The following is a 20,500-nucleotide window of genomic DNA, read 5'->3' on the forward strand; positions in this document are numbered from 1 at the left end:
TTTAGAATGAATGTTGGTGATTTGTTTGGGAGCTGTTAGTTTGTACCAGAAGAGATAAACATCTGTATTTGCAGCTCTGGTAGTGTAATTAATTACACATTAAAGTTATTTGATCCTCTTCATTTGCAGTCAGTTTTCGTGAAGGTTGTTCAACTCTTGCCCCCAGTTTATAGTTTATTTTAAATTATTAATAATTTACATTTATCAAATAACTCACATATAAACAAATTATATACTGTAATTGTGTTACACTAATATAGTGTTCTTCCTTATTAAAGTCCTGTGCTGTGAAGAAAAGTTTAATAATTAATCACCCATTTTTTTATTGTGATAAATTAATATTTTGATGTGTGTGTTCTAATAATTGTGTCTCTCTGTCTTTACTGTAGCTCTCTGTTTCCTCTCTGCTGCTCTTCTCTTGATATTTCAAGTCTTCAAGTAGGTAAGTCTGTTGAGGGATTGAGGGATTCTGCCCCCCAGTGCTGAATTTGATCATTTGAAAACAATTCAACACACACATTCAACGCTATGAATATATGAATATTTTTATCACTCTATATATTTCTATATTTTATGTAAGGGTTAATGTAGAGCGAGGCGGTTGTTATAGCAAATACAACCCCAACCGGCTGATCAGGACCCCGACGTGAAGTGGCTTTACCCGCTTATTACATGGCTACCTACCAAATAAATCAATAATTTGACACAAAATATTGATTTAAAAAGGAGTTTATTGATTTAAAAACGATTGTATTGCTTCCGCTAAAGGAAATAGTCCGTTCCGTCTCTACGGTTAGAATCCTGCGTCCATAGCAACGCTCTGTTTTTCATGGCAACGGTGTGTTATACTTAGCAGCGGTCTGTTATCAAGAAATAATTCTACATTAGAATTATTCTACATTAGAAACGCATTCTACATTAGAACTCAACCAAGCCATGTAATAAATTGAAATAAATACTTGTGGATGTAAAGCATCATGCTAAATGTTGATTCAATGTCAATATTTGTGAAGGTTTGGAATGTCTTCACCTTTGTGAAGGTTTGGATTTTTAGCCTGTATAACAATTGCATTTTAAAAGCAAAAAAGACATGCTGACGGTACGCATAGATTTATTTATTGTCAAACAGAAAGGAAAAATAGATTAATTAAAGAGAGATGAATCAATTAATAAATAGAATTAAACACCAATTAAAGCAAATGTATCAATAGTAGACAAAAATCTAAAATTACAAAATACTTTGAGGCGTGTGAATGCGCACACAAGGTTTTTGTAAAGTGTTGAGTGTGTTTGAGTCACAGTGGGCTTCAGAGCACAGTAATACACAGCAGAGTCAGACACACACACATCCTGGATTGTCAGAGGAACTGATCTTGATGTGGAGTCCAATGTTGCAGAAAATCTCCCCTTAAATTCATCCTCAGTAGATCCTTCACCAACTGTAAATTCACTCAGAATGAGTGTTGGTGATCTGTTTGATAGCTGTTTGTACCAGTAAAGATATGTTTGATATATATGTTTGATATATATGGTATGATATGATATATTTGTATATATGGTAGAGTAATTGCACAGTAGAGTGACTTGATCTTGTTCATTTGCAGTCATTTCTCCTGAAGGTTGTTCAACATTGTCTTGTGCCCGGCACACTGGAAAATAGATTTACATTATTCATGTTCATATATATTGAGTATTTCACACAGATAGTTTTGCAGATAGCAGTGTGAATTATGAAATATTTCTTACCAAAAATGAAAAGAGAAATAATCACCCATTTTGCCATTGTCAGTTCAAGTTAAAAATGGAGACTATTTTAACAGAAATTTCCAGAAGTATTTTCTGTCTCTGTTTCTCTTTAAAGTCTCAGATTCTTCATAAGGTTCAGCCTTATATAAGAATTTGAGGAATGATGCCTCCTTGTGGTGAGTTTGAATAGAGTTTGCTGAGCTGAACCATTTTATTGGACATGTTAGTTTGCATATGAAGATACTTTAGGCAGACTTCACACAAGAGACTTTGCAGAGGAGATATCAGATGATAATATACAGTTTTTTTTACAATCACTTTGCTACTGTTTTCAGAACCTTGATGTCATTTTTCAAAACTCTAGACACAAAACTCAAAACGGTTATCTAATGGCTGTCTAATGTTCAAAACATTGCATTGTGCATTCACATCTTTAAAGAAATCTTGCACTTGCACAATCATTGGTTCAAAAAACAAATTTACTGTGAAATACCATTGAAACATAACTATAGATCACCCACACACAAGCAACCGATAGTTTCACTGTGTCATTGTTCATACAATCATTAAATATTGTAGAACAAAATGTGATACAGGTTTCATTATGGTACTACATGTACAGTAAATACATCTCTGTAAAAGTACTACATGATACTACAGACAGTGGAATCATTGAACAAAGTTTGTAATATATTGATGCAAAACACTACAGTACAATCACAACATAGCTTTATTTGAATCAAAGCAAAAATAATTAGCTATGAAATAGAAAAGAAAAGACAGTACTGTAAAACATCAAATGCAGTGTTCCTCAACTTGCTTGCTTGTACTGTAAGAAACAAAACAGGAGTGATTATCTATACAGTGCAGTGCTGTCAATACTGTAAATAGGCTGAAAAGGTGCACAGTATTTGGGACCATAGACACAGTGTCTGATGAAGCATTATGATAAAATATTAGGCTACATCCATGGATATTGTAGTCTAATTGGTTCATGCTCCACGCTAATTGGTGACAATGAATCTCGTTATCTTGAAACTTTCATGATTTAGTAAACATGGAAGATTGTTTGTCTGTTTGCATACATATGCATTAAGAGTAATGCAACAGTTTCTTATCATTTTGAGCAGTTGTATCAATTGATAGTTAGATCATTGTAAGGAAATGAATAGACACTCATTTGAAATGTAATGTGTGAATTGCCTTTTGAAATAGTAGTACTTTGATGTTAAGTTGTGTCATATTGAACAGGTGATTTTTGTTGAATTAACAAATGATCTAAGTTTTATGTGTATTGTACATCAAGATTCTGAAAATAGTAGCAAAGTGATTGTAAAAAAAACTGTAATATTTACTCAAATTTATCAAAATGGTTGCGATAAATAACTGTAATTCAGTAAGTATTCTACTATATTAAGTTTTTACTTATCATTTCCCTTACAGTAACCACAAACAGGTGTTTCAACAAGTGTAATTATATTATGTGAATCATAGATTGTGGGTTTGATGTGGCTTGACTTCAAAGGGGGAAAATTAATATGAGTTTTTGTACAGCTTCTCATTGACTTTGTATCACTGGGCTCCAGAGCACAGTAATAGAGAGCTGAATCTGACAGAGTTACTCCTTTAATAATGAGTTCAGTGGATGTTCGTGATGTAGTCGACTGAAAGCGAGGATCAGAGGGGTTCCCAGTACTGCTCCATGAACGAGCCTCTTTCCACATTAAATACTGAGGTTCTTCATTAAGATACTGTCTGTACCAGTAAAGTCTAACATAATTGCTGCTAGTATCATATGAGCAGCTGAGAGTCACAGTCTCATCTTCCTTCTTTATGATGAGAGTTTCTTTATTTGGCCCAATCTGGTCTGCAGTCATCACACCTAAAACAAAGAAAAAAGAAAATTACTCAGTCAATTTGCACAAAATGATTTGTTCTTCTACATCACTACAATGAATAAAGGGAGTCATTTTGTACCTGAAGTCAGAATTAAAATTAGAAACAGTTGTTTTTCCATGTTTACTGTCATATCAGTGTAATAATGTTCTCTGTGCTCAGATGCTAATGCTTTAGTTCAGTGCTCAAAGAAGAGGTGTGTTTCAGACCTTTTTTGGTTTCAGACGCAGGTGATTGGTTGGAGGTGACAGTTTTGAGCACAAGCCTTAAAAGAAAGCATTCAGAACGTGTGTGATGGAGACATATGTGTGCTTATTAAAAACCAGACACACCAACACATCCATGGATAATATACTGCACTCTGTAAAAAAAAAAAAAAGAAAAGATAAATAAATAGATAAAAAAATTGAGATAAAAATAATGAAAATAATTTAAACACTGATCTGCTCTGCTTTAGTAGAACGTCACATTATTACACTATACAAGTTCTCATTATTTATTTATTTATTACTGATAGGATTCTTACTTTCTGAAATATAATTTTTAATGGATTAGTGTTACTTTGGCAAAGTTGGAGAGTTTTTATTTTTTGGCATGTTTTTGTATGAGTGTTGAGTGTGTTTGAGTCACAGTGGGCCTCAGAGCACAGTAATACACAGCAGAGTCAGACACACACACATCCTGGATTTTCAGAGGAACAGATCTTGATGTGGAGTTCAATGTTGCAGAAAATCTCTTCTTAAATTCAGGCTCTGTAGTTCCTTCACCAAAGGAAAATACACTCAGAATAAATGTTGGTGATCTGTTTGATAGCTGTTTGTACCAGAAGATATAAGCATTTGTAGCTGTGGTAGAATAATTGCACAGTATAGTAACTTGATCTTGTTCATTTGTATTCATTTCTGTTGAAGGCTGTTCAACATTGTCTTGTCCCTGGCACACTGGAAAAAAGATTTAACTATTTAGAATTTACATATATTGAGTACTGTAACTAAAACAGATACTGAGGTGTAATTGATTGTCTTTCTTACCAAAGTCCTGTGTTGTGAAGAAAAGAGTAATAATAATCAGTTTTTGCATTGCTGAGATAAAGAGATTATTTTAATATATTCTAATGAATGTGTCTCTCTGTCTTTACTGTAGCTCTCTGTTTCCTCTCTGCTGCTCTTCTCTTGATATTTCAAGTCTTCAAGTAGGTCCTCACATGCACAGTTGATGGCACTTTTAAAGGATGCTGCCCCCCAGTGGTGAAATTATGTATCTCTAACACATAACCACTTTATGTATACTTTTTTTGTAGCAGTGCATACAGACGACACACTTTTTGAAATAATGGCATAGGGCTAGATTTACTAACAGCGTGCACTAGTCTAGCGCAAACCCTCTTTTGGTGTTAAAAAATGTCAGGATTTCCTAAGACATGCAGTGAAAAATTAGCAATGAAAGGGTGTGGACAGTTATTTTTGCAGCTGACCTCATTGCATGTGCAGGGTTGCCAACTTTGGGACTTTGGCTGGAGTGAGACTCTGTAAAACATCAGTGCGCACGCGTAACCCTAACCCTAATTTTAAAAACATCAGTCCTTGTTTACTTAGTATAAACCCTGATTTATGGAAAAAAAAAGTTTTTTCAAAATGTACAATTAATTTATTGATTGCACTATAAAAATAAATAAAGATAGAGGTGATTAAATAACAAACATGTAAAACAACAACATCAAAACAATAAAAAAATCTCAAAACAAAAGAGACACATAATAGTTACTCCACCTCTCCAGAAAACCACAACACACAAGTTTCACACATTAGGCCTGTTGTGCCACAGTGGCAGTTTGGCGGGTGGAGACGAACGGGATTTCGAAAAGAGGGGGGGACATGTCCCCCCTGTCCACATAGGAAATTACGCCCGTGAGTGAAAGGCTTACCTGCTTTTCCTTGATTGTCATCCAAACTTTAAAACGCGCATCAGTGGCTCCGACTCCGAACCTATGCTCTGAACCCTCTCTGAACTTCTCACACGCAACTGACGTATCAGGTGCAAGGTTTTCAGCGAATCAACGATCAGAATACTGCTGTGAGAACGTTGAAGGCAGATATTACAGCTGTGGGCCTTAAACTCCTCTACTGTAATTAATACGCAGTGGTCTAGTCATCAACAGAAAATTAACGGATTGAGAGGGGAGAAAAATGGATTTTGGCGTGACATTTCTTGCGTGTGCGTGAGAGCGTGAGATTGATGCTGAAAGCGTGAGTGTCACGCCAGATGCGTGAGAGTTGGCAACCCTGCATGTGCTTTTAGGGGAGCTTTCCTTTCCGACGCAAAATGTGGGGAGAGCATTTAAATAAATCATGCAAGGTGATTTACTAAAGCGAATTCAAAAAACAAGAGGGAAAAAATATCGGGATAGCTTTTCCCAGGTGGAAAGAGCTAATGAAGGAGAAAGACTTTGAAAGGGACGCTGAAGTTGCCTGCTTTCTTCTCGACAGGCAAGTCAATGTTGCGGCCTAAATTACAAGCATTTTTTTCATTGCTTGGTTGTGTAATTCATTATATAGGCAGCATAACAGTAGAACATATAGTTAAACTCGATGGCATGCTATTGTAAGACATGCTGTCATAGCTTATTGGTAGGCTACATAACGGCTACCGTAGATGCAACACGCATTTGAAAAGCGAGGCGCTAGACAGCACTATTCATTTGAATGCAAAATACAATTTCACCGCTAGATGGGAGAAATTCCTATACAGTGTACCTTTAAATTTGCGCATTGTCAGTAAATCACCCCGGAACTTTCCAGTCTCATATCCTCTTTAATAGAATTGTGGTCTTTGGCCTTGTTTAGTAAATCTGCCCTTTTCAAAAGAGTCACTTGTCATGGGTTGGGTGTAGTTAAGTCCAAGGATAATGCATGGTGCAGGATGAACGATAATAATAGACTTTTAATAAACACAAAGAGCGATAGCATAGCCTAGACATAACTATGTAACTTTAACAATGAAATGGAGACCCAGAGGGCTTAGGAGGATGGCATTGGCAATCGAAGAAACGGGAAAAGGTGAGGAAAAAATGAGAAAACCACGACAACTAATGAATGACTCAAACACAGGCAAATACAGATAATGAAATCTAAGACTAGAAACTAAAGGGGTATGTTCGACTTAAAGCATCACTGCGTAGAACAATCGGTGTATGACCTCTAAGTACCGCGAGAGCGTTTCAAAAGCATACAGAGCTGTCTGCTCTCTCATCGCTCTCGCGGTACTTTGATGTCATACACCGATCAGTCTTTCCAGCGCCGCTTCAAGTCGAACACACCTAGAACATGACTGTGACATCATGCTGTTTGCAGTCGGTTGAGGAAATACAGAGAAATGAAATAAATCAGCAGGTGTCACAGTTCAAAACAGAACAGAAGCCACAGATCTTCATCAACACTGATGATCAGTTTTACACTTGAATGTGCACTTTTATAATGCTTTGTAGGCAGTAATAATCTCTTACATATACCATACACTGGTGTTGCATGAAATATTATGGGTAGCAGTTATGTTCAAAGTGAAAAATGAATTTGAGATTTTGTACAGCTTCACATAGACTTTATATCACTGGGCTTCTACTAATATAGAGCTGCATCTGACAGAGCCAGATCTTTATTAATGAGTTGACTGGATGATTGGGATACAGCCGCCTGAATCATTAAATACTGAAGCTCTCTAGGATACTGTCTGTACCAGTAAAGTCTAACATTACTGCTGCTTGTTTCATATGAGCATCTCAGAGTCACAGACTCTCCTTCTCTCATGATGAGATTTGAACCCATATTTGGCCAAATCAGATCCTCAGCTATCACTCCTGCAAACATGAACAGAAAGAAACGTTACAAACATTCAGTCATGTAGAGAAGGAGTTCTGGTTTGGATCTCTGATACTGGCGATACCACAGTAGATTGTAAACAGCACCACTGTAGTTACAGGAGAGAGTAACACTGTTACCATCTTGAGCTTCTTTTTCAGGACCATGAGAAGTTATTAGATCACCAAGAGAATATCCTGAAGAAAAAAACATACTAAATTCACTATTGTGATCAGATAAATTTAATATTAACATGTTTAAATGAAAAGTGTGGTGGTGAATAGAATAAATGAATCTCACCTGCTAGTACTGATAATATTACAAGTGCACAGAGCAGCATGATGGAATGAAGTGACAAACTCAGATGTGCCTTTTCTTCACTGGAACACTGTGATTTAAGTCTGGAGCTCCACCCTGTGGCAAGATTTGATCTTCCATGGTGAGTCTTGAACTCTTTGTGTACTTGAGGACTACAGAAATGAGGAGAACACACTCTTCTGGGTGAAAACAAACACATTCAGGCCTTCATGAATCACCAAAGACTTGCACAGTTTTTGTATTTTTACCCTCTAAAAAAGACTTTGATCACAATAGAAGGTTCTTGCATGCATCCATCTTAAAGCTGTTGTCACGATTTATAGATTTTTCAGTTGTTGGTTTTTAGAAAAAATGAACGAAAGAAAATAAAATTGTAAAAAATTAGAAAACATTCATTTTAAGTTATTGAAGCTTTCTTATAAATGAGACAAACTAAAATGTGTGTATGCACATGGAAATTACTGGAACACCTCATGTGAAGATTCATTGCATATTTCTTCTCCATTTTAAGAAATTGAAATCAAACATCATATTAAAGCTTTCCACACAAATAAAACTTAAAGAAGGTTTTGGATTATTTATTGAGATGTCAAACTGAACTGTAAAATCAGTAAGAGCACAAAGGCACATGACTGGAATCAGGGTTTTTGTACAGTGTTTCTGGGCTTTCTGTCACTGTGGGCCTCAGAGCGCAGTAGTACAGAGCAGAGTCTGACACCTCAGCAGAAGAGATCGTAAGATTCACTTGTTTTTTGTCTTTTGAGTCTTTTGCTGACAGACGAAGTGAAGGCTCAGAAGACTCTGAATTTTCATTTACAAGTATCAGGAACTCCGGTCTTGATCCCACATATTTCCGATACCATTGCAGGTTATATACAAAGCCACTGTAGTTACAGGACAGGGTCACATTGTCACCTCTGAAAATATGTTTTTCAGAAGACAATGGCTGTATTGTGTCAGCAAAGGAATTTCCTGTAATGGACAAAAGGCATATATATATTTATTAAACTGATACTAAAGTCACCATTTTATATAAAATATACCACTCTTTTTTTTTTTTAAATAAACAAAAATAATATAAGAAATGATTTACCTATGAATAATGACAGTGGTATCCAACAAAAGAGAAACATGATGGTTTCTGATGAAGAGTGATTGTAAAGAACAAAGCAGGAATACTTCAACTGAATCAGCCTTTCACACATTCAGGTCTTTGTGAATTTGCTCCACCCTCTTGCTGAGACTTTATTTTCTCTGATGGGCTGTTTTTTTCTCAAAATGAAAAGACCCGACAGCGTTTTATTCATCAATAATTTATTGTAGGTGATTGGATGCTGGCGTGTCACAATTTTTGTATAATACAAGATGTGTTAATGTTTTATGTTATTGTACAGTGCAGGTGTGTTTCCTGTCACTGTGGGCACCAGGGCGCAGTAATAAACAGCAGAGTCTTTCACTTCAGCAGAAGAGATCTCCAGATACACTTCTGTCATTTCTTTTTTGGGTATCGCTGTGAGACGTAAAGTGGGTTCGGATGAAACATCAGTCTCTGTATGAAAAATAAGGAACTCTGGTCTGGATCTTGGATATTGGCGATACCACTGGAAGCTGGGCCCAAGTCCACTGTATTTGCAAGAGATAATAGCACTTTCTCCAACTGAAACATGCTTTTCTGGTGAGAGAGATTCTATTGCATATGCATCAGCACTCTCTGTAAAAGAAGAAGAGAGAAAATCTATTAAAGTAATTACTCTTCAACAGAACTGTTAAATACTTGATACAGATTGTGTACGTTTGGTCAGCATGCTGTTGACACTAATACAACAATCAGAATTAAAAGTATTACTTACCCTTAAGCAGTGAAAATACAAACAAGACTACAGTAAACCTGGCCATTGTTCAGTAGAATTCACTCAACCTCGAGACTCGAGTCACTGAATGCTTTAAGTGTTACACTCAACCTTGAGTCAATCACATTTAACTTGAGCTGCTTTCTAACAACATTCTGCAGAGCTCCACCCTGTGGCAAGGAAGTGAGCAACAACAGACTTATATTCTATTGAGACTATTCATAAGGAAATTGTTTTCTATGGTGAAAGATTTACTGTATAAATATGAATACAGTTATTTTCAGTGACTAATGTAAGATGAACTTCAAAGATTGAGTAGCAGGTGGAATAGTTTAGTCATGAATTATACAGTGAAGCAGCTTCTGCTTCTGAATGACTGCTTCAAACGTTTCAGCTTCATTATATATACTATAGGCTCCAAGAATCTGAAAAATAAATACATTTCTGGGTCACTAATAAATAAATAAATAAAAAACAGATTTATGACACTGACCATGCAAAAATCAGATTTTCCTGTTTCCACTGAAGTATGGTGCTTTTTGGAATATTCTCAAATAATGCTGGACATCACTGAAAAAATTATTATAACTGTATTAAATTAAACAAAAAATGGAAAAGAGGTATTTTCACTATAGCGTCTCAGACTTTTTGACACCACTGTGTAATACTGATAATACATTATGCCTCTGTGTTTTTTTGTTCACTTGTATTTATTTGGTCATTTTTAGTTGGTGTTTCTGCTGTTTGATTGAAAGACACTGGACAAATGTTCACAACTGAAAATTTTTATTTAGTATTTAACAGCAAGTTTTTAATGCTAAGGCTTTCAAATGCATGTTAAATCTGATTGAATATATCACAGGTTTTTGTACAGTGTTCTAGTGTTTCCTGTGACTGTGGGCTGCAGGGCACAGTAATACACAGCAGAGTCTGACACTTCAGCAGAGGAGATCATAAGATCAACACGTTTGATTTCTTTTGTAGCATTTGCTGACAGACGGAGTGAAGGATCAGGTGGATCTGAATACTCTGTGATGAGAATGAGGTGCTCAGGTCGAGATCCAGGATACTGACGATACCATTGCAGATTATTTACATCAACGCTGTAGGAAAGAATCACATTTTGACCTCTGAAAACATGCTTTTCAGAGGATAATGGGTATATTGTGTTTGCAGAGGAATTTCCTGTAAAAAAAAAGGGACATGCATCTTTATTCATTAAACAGAAAACTTATTTAGGCATTAATACATGTATAAATTGCTCCACTTAATGCTGCTACATATACTACATTTTCATTTTATAAATCTTTATCAAGCTTTTAAAAATGAAAACACCTACCTATAAATAAAAACGATATCCAACAAAGGAGAAGCATAATGGATGGTCTACAATGAGGGAGTGATGGCAAATTCGAGTGACTCTGAGACAGCCTCTTGCACATTAAACACTTTGTGAGAGAGCGCCACCCTCTGTCCCATGTGTCTTTCCTCTACCTGAAAACACACACACACACACAAACACACACACACACACACACACACACACACACACATACATTTTGATTGCTAATTTATTAGATGTAAAGTTTATTAGAATACATTTATAAATGGGTAATGGTTAGTGTTGTTGTTGTTTTTTAAAGCAACATGCACTTCCATTTATTAAAAAGGACATCTTGCACACTATGCTATGGTAATAAAAGACATAAGACACACATTGTGTAGTTTGTCAAAATGGAAAAGAAAACATAAGTAATAAAATAATAATTCTGTGGAAGAAAACAAATCCTGCAAGTTTAAGAACACAGAAGGGTCAGTTTAATGCTGTTGATCACAGCAGAATGAGACAGTTTTGTGATATAAACTTGCAGTATCATATTTGAATCTTTTGCATGGTTGCGGGAGAGGTGTTGTTGTTCAGATATTTTCTGAAATGAGGATCATACTCATGTTTCTGTACAGCGTAGAAGGGTTTCCTGTCACTGTGGGCACCAGGGCACAGTAGTATATTGCAGAGTCTGCTATCTCAGTTTTGGAGATCTCCAGATTTAGTTGTTTTTTGCCCTTCAGCGCTTCAGCGGCATAGCGGTCCTTCTCCACGGGGCCCAGATTTTCAAAAGCTTGCAAGAGAAATTCAGGGGCAGTGTTGGAAGACTGTCTGTACCACTGCAAACTGTTAATAGTGGTTCCACTGTAGTTGCAGGAAAGAGTCGTCTTCTCTCCTTCTAAAGCAGGCTTTTCAGTTGACTGGGATGTTATTGCATTTGCAAGAACATTGTCTGGAAATACAACAACAGAAGAAAAAAATAACATTAATTCAGCATCGGGAAAAAATATTTGTATATGCTCAAAGACAACATTTATAGCTTTGAAATAAATATAAATCAATCACCTGAAAGAAGTGCCATGACTGTGAAGTAAAAAAACAGCATTCTAATACTGGGATAGAAAAAGAGCAAGTGCCTTCTGTGTTTCTTTTGTAGCCACACCCTGTGACCTGTGAGACTTTTCTACTGTAAGTTCTCAAATCTTATTCACTTTCATAGGCCTACATTCAAATCTAAGTGAAATCTATATGAGATTTGTGTGCTGTTGTTTTCTGCTCCGCCTTCTTCTCCTTATATGGTGTACTGTAGAGTGTCTGATGTATTGGAGAAACGTGAGAGTGAGTAAATATACAGGATTTTTATTTTGAGTCAATTATTTAGGCTATTTTGTATCACGCCTGCAAAGCAGTATCACTTTATTTATTAATTAATGTTGGGATAAATTTCATCTGCAAGCTCCAAAAATATATTAAGTGCACACTGCACAGAGCAGCATGATATGACAGACTCTGACTGACTAAAACAATATGATTTGAGTCTAGAGCTTCACCTTTTGGCAATTTAAAAGTTTTTTACTTTAATCTGAATTAAGCACACACACACACACACACACACACACACACACACACACACACACACACACGCACACACACACACACACACACATATATATATATATACAGTAGGCCTATGCAATATTTTTATGATTTATCTGAATATCAAAATTGTTCAATTTAAAAAATAGTGATGAATGGATCAGGATTTAGATTTCTATAATCATCATTGACTATAATGCTATGCTCTGAGGAAATAACTGGCTTGCTTCTGGATGTCAAAGACTTGTGTGATCATGATATGCATGAGGACTACAGTGTGTGGAGCACAGCGCCCTCTTCTGGGCTGAGTGAGTGACTTTACTTTTGAAACACCAAACAAACACATTAAAATGGTTTGAAATGAACTGGTCTGGGAAATATATTTTTAGTCTATGATGTCTTTAATAGTTTCTGCTTTAAAAAAAAAAAAAATAATAATAAAATCAATGCTAACACAAATGTAATACATCCCACGTTTTTGTACAGTGTTCCCAGGTCACTGTCACTGTGGGCTGCAGGGCGCAGTAGTACAGAGCAGAATCTGTTTCTTCAGCAGATGAGATTGTAAGATTCACTTGTTTTATGTCTTTTTTAGCTTTTGCTGACAGACGAAGTGAAGGATCAGGATCTGAATATTCTGTGATGAGAATGAGGTGCTCAGGTCGAGATCCAGGATTCTGGCGATACCATTGCAGATTATCTACATCAACACTGTAGTTACAAGTAAGAATCACATTTTCACCTCTGAAAACATGCTTTTCAGAGGATAATGGGTATATTGTGTTTGCAAAAGAAATTCCTGTAAAAAAAAAGAGAGAAATGCAAGTTTGTTAATAAAACAGGAATTAGATATTGTCATCATAAACTCAAGCATTGGTTGCTCGAAATTTACTTCACATTCTTTAGCATATTGGGGGATGATACCCTGAAAATTAGAACATCTCTTACCGATGAATAATGAAAATATCCAACAAAAGAGAAACATGATGGGTGATCTTTGGAGTGATGACAGTAAACATAGAGAAACTTTGTATCACCCTCTTAGTGAGAGAGCTCCACCCTCTTTGAGGTCTTGAGTCGTTTTTCTCTGATAAATACTGGACTTGTACTTGTATATGTGACAAGACTTCAAAGAGATAAACATTTTGTTTGGTGACAGATGTTGTTGTTCTGATATTGTTTAAAATTTGAGAAAGTTTGCTCAAGACGTTATTAATTTTTCATCATCTCATGTTTCTGTACAGTGTAGAAGGGTTTCCTGTCACTGTGGGCACCAGGGCACAGTAGTATATTGCAGAGTCTGCTATCTCAGTTTTGGAGATCTCCAGATTTAGTTGTTTTTTGTCCTTCAGCGCTTCAGCGGCATAGCGGTCCTTCTCCACGGGACCCAGATTTTCAATAGCTTGCAAGAGATATTCAGGGGCAGTGTTGGGATACTGTCTGTACCACTGCAAACTCTGTATATTACTTCCATTGTAGTTGCAGGAAAGAGTCGTCTTTCCTCCTTCTAAAGCAAGATTTTCAGGAGATATGGGTGTAATTGCATTTGCAAAAACACTCTCTGGGAAAATATAAACAACAGAGGAATAGTATTATTGGGGAACATTCAGTATTTTAATTCTTCATTAGTATATTTTTATAGAGGTATATAGATATATTAACAAATGTAAATATCAAATGTAAATACTGTACCTGTAAGAAGTGCAAAAATGGTGAAGCAAAACAAAAACATTATGACTGGTGGAGATGACATACAAAATGAGCTCTGGGGAAACACAGGACTGCCCTCTGCTGTACCCCTTCTCACCAAGCTCCACCCAATGGATTGTGGGACCCTCTAGTCTATTGATTCTTAGAAATGACCGAAATTACCTCTCACTTCTTTATTGCAATTGCAATTGCAAAAAAAAAAAAAAAGAGAAAAAGAAAAAGATTTGGTTTGGTTTGAAAATGTTCTCATATTTATTGGTAATTGAAAACAACTCATTCCAACAAACAAGTAAAGACATCCACATAATATCCATCTTAAATGTGTCATAAGGGCATCTGTGAATTAAGGAGAAGTGTGTTGCTACATAGTTTGTGAAGAAATGTTGTTTTTCATTTATCAACCATTTGAATTGTTATGGTAGCCTACTGGGATTGACTCCAAATCATGTCCTGTATGAATTTGAAATCTCCCAAAAAAAAAAAAAAACACCTCTGACATGTAATGCCTTAAATCTAAAGTATATGATGTTGTTGTATGGTAAGCTCTTAGTGTTCTGTGACTGTGGGCTGCAGTGCGCAGTAATACACAGCTGAATCTGGCCAAGCAACATTTGAGATCTTTAGATCCACTTGTTGAAGGTCTTGATCAAATTTGGCAGAAGATCATGACACGCTATGGTTATGGGTAAGGCTGGACCTCCCTGTGGATAGCTGTAGACAATAAACTTTAGTTTTGATCTTCCATATTGTTTGTACCACTGTACATTTAGCACACTTCCATTGAATCCTTTGTAACTATAGGATATAGTTACATTTCCACCTACAACAGTGCTCTTTATAGGTGATAGTGGGAAGATTGCATTTGCCTCTGTCTCACCTAACAAAATAAAATAGTTTGGTTATAGGGAAGCAGCTCGACTGGAGTCATTAAATAAAATTACATAAGATTCAGATTTAATTCAACATTACTTATATTAATTTAGAGGAAGGCAAAATGTGTGTGCATGAGTTTATCTCACCCAGATGGATCCATAAAGTCATAAGTGTGTAAATAAACATAATGGTTGATGTATTGGATGCCAAAATCATGATGTCTGTTTCATCACATAAAATGGGCAACTGCACTTTAGTGAGATCCATTCAGAGACACAAAACTCCACCCTCTGAGTCAGATGAATGTTTCTGCATTTCTTGTCCCACTCCAGGTCTAGATCGGGGTGTTTCACTTCATTACAGGAGCTCTAAATAAAAAAAAAAGTTTTTCTTTTGTTGCTTTTACTAATAACTTTTCACAGAAGAAGAAGAATATTAGGGCACCTTCAGTAATTGTATCTGTTCATTAATATGCATCTTTTATAGGATTATAGCTATACAAAAGAGATCATATACAACATAAGATTTAATTGGGGGAACATCTTTCAGAACAGGGTCTGTCACTTCAGTAATAGATGAGAAAAAGCATCTGTATTGCCACTTGATTGACAAGTAACAGTTTAATCACTAGAAATGCATGATAGTGGAATGTACTGTATTGCCACATCAACTTTCAGAGCATTTAAATATGATATATTTTAGATATATTTGTTTTCACCTGAAACGGTAAACCGCTCGACCTTCTGCTTAGCTTTCCAGTTATGTAGGCTACATGTTGTGGTTGCAGTTTTACGCATATATATATAGAGCATCGTGCTCTATTTAGATGTTTCATCTTAATTTTGTACAGGGGTTTTGAGTTTCCTGTCACTGTGGGCTGCAGGGCACAGTAATACGTTGCAGAGTCCGTAACTGAAGCAGAGGAGATCTTCAGATCCACACGATTTTTCTCCTCATTTAATTTAGCAGACACTCCAGGTATCGGAGGGTCAGCTGGCTGCTCAAGATTGGCTTCACTAACCAGAAACAAGAACTCTGGTTTAAAGCTGCTGTATTGACGATACCACAGGAGAGAATCACTGCTGTATGACCCATTGTATTTGCAGGCCAAAGTGATAGAGTCAGCAGTGCTAACAAATTCAGATGAGGAGAGAGGCGCTATTCCTTCTCCACTTATATCACCTGAAACAGGCAGAGCATGGCAGTTTATTACCCATTCAACACAAATAATTGATGTCTAATGATGACTTATTTTTGGAAGGTTTACTTAAAAATGTCAGATAGCTTACCTGAAAAGAGAAGAATGAACCAGACATTGCATAGAAACATCATGGATCCTCAAGCAGCCCAAACTTTATAACTAAGAGATTTTGGCTGATTCTGGGCACTGTTACACCAAGGTTCAAATCTTCTGTAATCTGAGTGAACGCTGCCATCTGCTGTACATTTTATGCTATTACTTTACAGATTACTGATTAGTATGTATTACTAATTTCAGTAGCTATTTAAGGACAAGTAGTTTGCCTGATGTAAAAGGTATATTTTACTGTTGATTTTATACCAGTTTATATCAGTGCTATAGATGAAACATAAGCATCACTAATGGCAAGGCTAGTGTGTTATGAGACTTATGTATGGACATAATGCCACCTTGTGGCTGCAATAATGAATTTAAATCAATCAGCTGTGAGAGAACAATGTAATTCAAGGTACAGCATATTTTGTAGGACATCTTAAATGTTTTGCTTTCCCAAACAAACTTTGCATTCTTACGCAAAATGTTCGTGTTCCCCCAAGAAATTGAACGTGGTCTTTCAAAACATTTTAGTTCTTTGTGACCCCACGCAAAGTGTCTTGGGTGAATGTGAAAGCCTTGAAATATATTCTTTCCTCCCATCCCATATTTTTTCAACCACCATGTCCCTTTTGGGGCTCTGTAATTTTCTTGACACTGACTTTTTATTTATTTTTTTTTTTTTCAAACTGTTCACTGGAAGGTTCTTTGGGGAATCCAAAAATGGTTGTTCTATATATGGCATTGCTGCAAAAATCCCTTTTGGGACCTTTATTTTTAAGAGTGTAAGGGTGTTGTATGAGGGTTTTGAATTTGGGCAACCAATTTATATAAAATAAAGTTGTTGGGCACAAAGAACACTGTTACTTTACTGGACCACTAAATGCACAATTTTGTCCAGAAAGTTTAGCTATGTTTCTTTTTATAGTGAAAGAGATTTAAAATGACGTGAAAGAGATTAAAAATTAAGAGAGACAAAATAAAAGGGTGACCAGTTACAGGACAAAATACATTCACATTCCCTTTATTCACTCATGTAAATGTAAACCTATAATCTTGCCCACGAAGTATTATCTATTCATTTTACCATGTTAATGTTAAAATGTCCATTATTTTTTTACATTATTTATAAAGCTTTTTTTTTTTTTTTTGAATTTCTTATTTATGGAAAGTACTCAAGCATTTTGACAATTCCAATCTGTTCAATCAATTTAATCTGCTCAATCTGCAAACAAACATGAGTCTATGATAAAAGACAGATATTATGTTCTTTCTCTCTCTTTAGGTTTTTGTACAGTGTTCTAGTGTTTCCTGTCACTGTGGGCTGCAGGGCGCAGTAATACACAGCAGAGTCTGATACTGTAGCAGAGGAGATCTCTAGATACACACGTTTTTCACTCATACTCATTTGTCCATCCATTCCAGGGATACGGGGAGTTGCATATGTTACATGGTTTGAGGATGACTGCAGGACGAGGAGCACAAATTCAGGCTTGGATCCAGGATATTGTCGATACCAATGCAGACTGTTTGCACTGCCATTATATTCACATGAGAGAGTGACCGGCTTCCCCTCAGTTACAAGCATATTATTCTGCAATGGTGTTATTGACTGCGCAAATGTATCTGCATAGAATAGAAAACATTCAGTTAGGAAGAATAACAAGATGAAGACGTTCAGAAAATGTAAATCAAATAGCAAATGAATACTATGAACTTGCATAAAATACAATTAATTTCTATTTCAGTTTTAAACAAAGCTACTTACATTGCATTACTGAAAACACAAGCAGAGAGCACAGGAGCATCATCTTGAACCACGAATGAAAACTGCAGACAGAATTGTGAGATTTTTGTGAGATCCTTCAAAGCTCCACCCATAACAATCAGTGAAAGCATTCAGAGACATAGCGCTATCTTTATCAGATTTAGTTTGGTCTTGAAATAAGATTGACACAAATACTATTTCATTAACTGAAGAATGATATTAAAAAATGAGGCTAGAATTCTATAATTAAATTAAACTTTTCTGAAAATGCCAAGCTTTGCAAGTGTAAAATCTTCCTCTTTTTTTGTTTGAAAGCAAAACTTTTATTTATTTTTTATATATATATATTACCTTTCTTTCAAACTTCAAAAGAAGAGAAAGCAATATATTAAAGTATTATATTGTTTAAGTCAAAGATCCAAAATCTTTATTTAAGTGTATGATCACAACAGTGACGTTAAACCAATACTATTAGATTATATGGAAGGTTAAGAACACATGATATTGTCTTTCATTTTAATTCTATTATATTCTTACAGGACATTTAAAGTCTCCATAAAATCAAAACGGACAATTCTGTCTTTTTTTAATTGAATATTGCAATATTTAGTATATATGATTCAACTGTGCACATCATTTTTTTTTTTATGTGTCCTCATAATCTTTGATCAAAATAACTTCGCCTTCTTGGCAAGATCTCTTGCCATCTCTGATGAGTTGTTTTCCGACGTGAAGGCGGGACAACCTGTCACTCACATGAGATCACAGCAATAGCAAACCACAAAGATCCAGTCAATTTCCAATGGACAAAATCAAATCTCGCCCTACATTTTTTCTTGTTTAAGTAGCTACATCACTCAGAGATGCGTCTCAATAGGGAAGAAAAGTTGTATGCTGACTTTAACATTAGTTTAACATTACTCCTCATAGAGGTTTTTGTACAGTGTGGCTGTTCTTCCTGTCACTGTGGGCGCCAGGGCGCAGTAGTACAGCGCTGAATCTGTGACTGCAGCGGAAGAGATCTGCAGATCTACCTGCTTCTCCACCTTATCCACACTGGCATTCAGTCTTGGGAAAGGGGGTTCTGCGTGTGTTACACTGCCTGATTCATAAACAAGGAGCAGAAACTGAGGTCTGGATCCAGGATATTGTTGATACCACTGTAAAGTACGTGCTTGGCTATCATATTTGCATGAGAGAAGGACTTGCTCTCTCTCAGTGGCATGTTTTGTGGTCTGCAATGGTGTTATTGACTGGCCAAAGGATTCTGCAAATAGAGAAAAATAGAAAATAAATAAAAAAAATATTCAGCCATTATCATTATCTATAATCTGAACAGTTATGAATTATTATTATTTTTTATTTATGTATTTACATAAATAAATAGTAATGTTTTTGTAAATATACAAGAATTCAAATAGTATTAAATAATGAAGAAGTTACTCAATCCTACTCACCCTGAATGGCTAATAGTACAAGTAGGTAAAAAAGCGATCTCATTTTTGCACTGCTGAAGAACAGACTGAAATCATAAGAGATGAATGCCAACTCAATCTCTTGAAGCTCCACCCACATATCTCAGTGTGATTATGATTACACAAAACATGTCATACATGGAAGAATGTGAAATACATTTTGGCTATATATATGATTATATAGATAGATAGTTCACAGTGACAGAAATATTCTGTGTTGAACACAAGGTCAGCTGTTAAGGAGACAATACTAAGACAATTCTTCAAAACTCAGAATCTCAAGAATAATCATTAGCTTTAAAGCAGTCGATTTGGTCAGTCACTTTTAAATACATTTTAGCTTTTCTATAGTAAACTTACAAATTCGCACTCCTTGTATCATTTAAATAGTTTTACTGATTGCATAGAGCAAGCGTGAGATTGTCATGGCAACCAGATACATCTCACATGAATCGACTTGCACTATGTCTATTGTTGCAGGGCTTGCAATAAACATGTTGAAAACATGTGAAAACATGCACTATAAACATGTTTATCAACAGAATCTCAAAGTAGCCCCCCACCCCCACAAACTACGCCCATGAATAGAAGATGTCTATTGTGGAAGTCTCAGGACCAAAAAATGTCCGCCCAATCATTGAATTCGATCCGAATGCAAAGATGTCTTACCTGTCTGTCAACATACACTATATTGCTAAAAGTATTGGGACATCCCTCCAAATCATTGAATGAATTCAGGTGTTCCAATCACTTCCACAGCCACAGTTGTATAAAATAAAGCACTAGGCATGCA

The 20,500-nt window shown here is 35.9% G+C and overlaps 1 long non-coding RNA gene and 2 gene segments (V, D, J or C); 1 reads left to right on the plus strand and 2 right to left on the minus strand.

Annotated features, from left to right (window-relative positions):
- Positions 1–11,581: 11,581 nt before the first annotated feature.
- LOC307161825 (T cell receptor alpha variable 13-1-like) lies at positions 11,582–12,072 on the minus strand. The segment is given in 2 exons: positions 12,057–12,072; positions 11,582–11,943 (listed from the first exon to the last, which is right to left on the minus strand).
- A 1,118-nt stretch (positions 12,073–13,190) lies between these two features.
- On the plus strand, positions 13,191–17,954 carry LOC307162233. Its single transcript, XR_013821876.1, has 2 exons — positions 13,191–13,310; positions 17,890–17,954. It is a non-coding gene; the product is annotated as an uncharacterized lncRNA (long non-coding RNA).
- A 1,195-nt stretch (positions 17,955–19,149) lies between these two features.
- LOC307161826 (T cell receptor alpha variable 21-like) lies at positions 19,150–19,807 on the minus strand. The segment is given in 2 exons: positions 19,690–19,807; positions 19,150–19,499 (listed from the first exon to the last, which is right to left on the minus strand).
- Positions 19,808–20,500: the final 693 nt, after the last annotated feature.

The sequence above is a fragment of the Squalius cephalus genome (assembly GCF_949319135.1).
Source record: "Squalius cephalus genome assembly, chromosome: 7".
In the NCBI taxonomy this organism is placed as follows: domain Eukaryota; kingdom Metazoa; phylum Chordata; class Actinopteri; order Cypriniformes; family Leuciscidae; genus Squalius; species Squalius cephalus.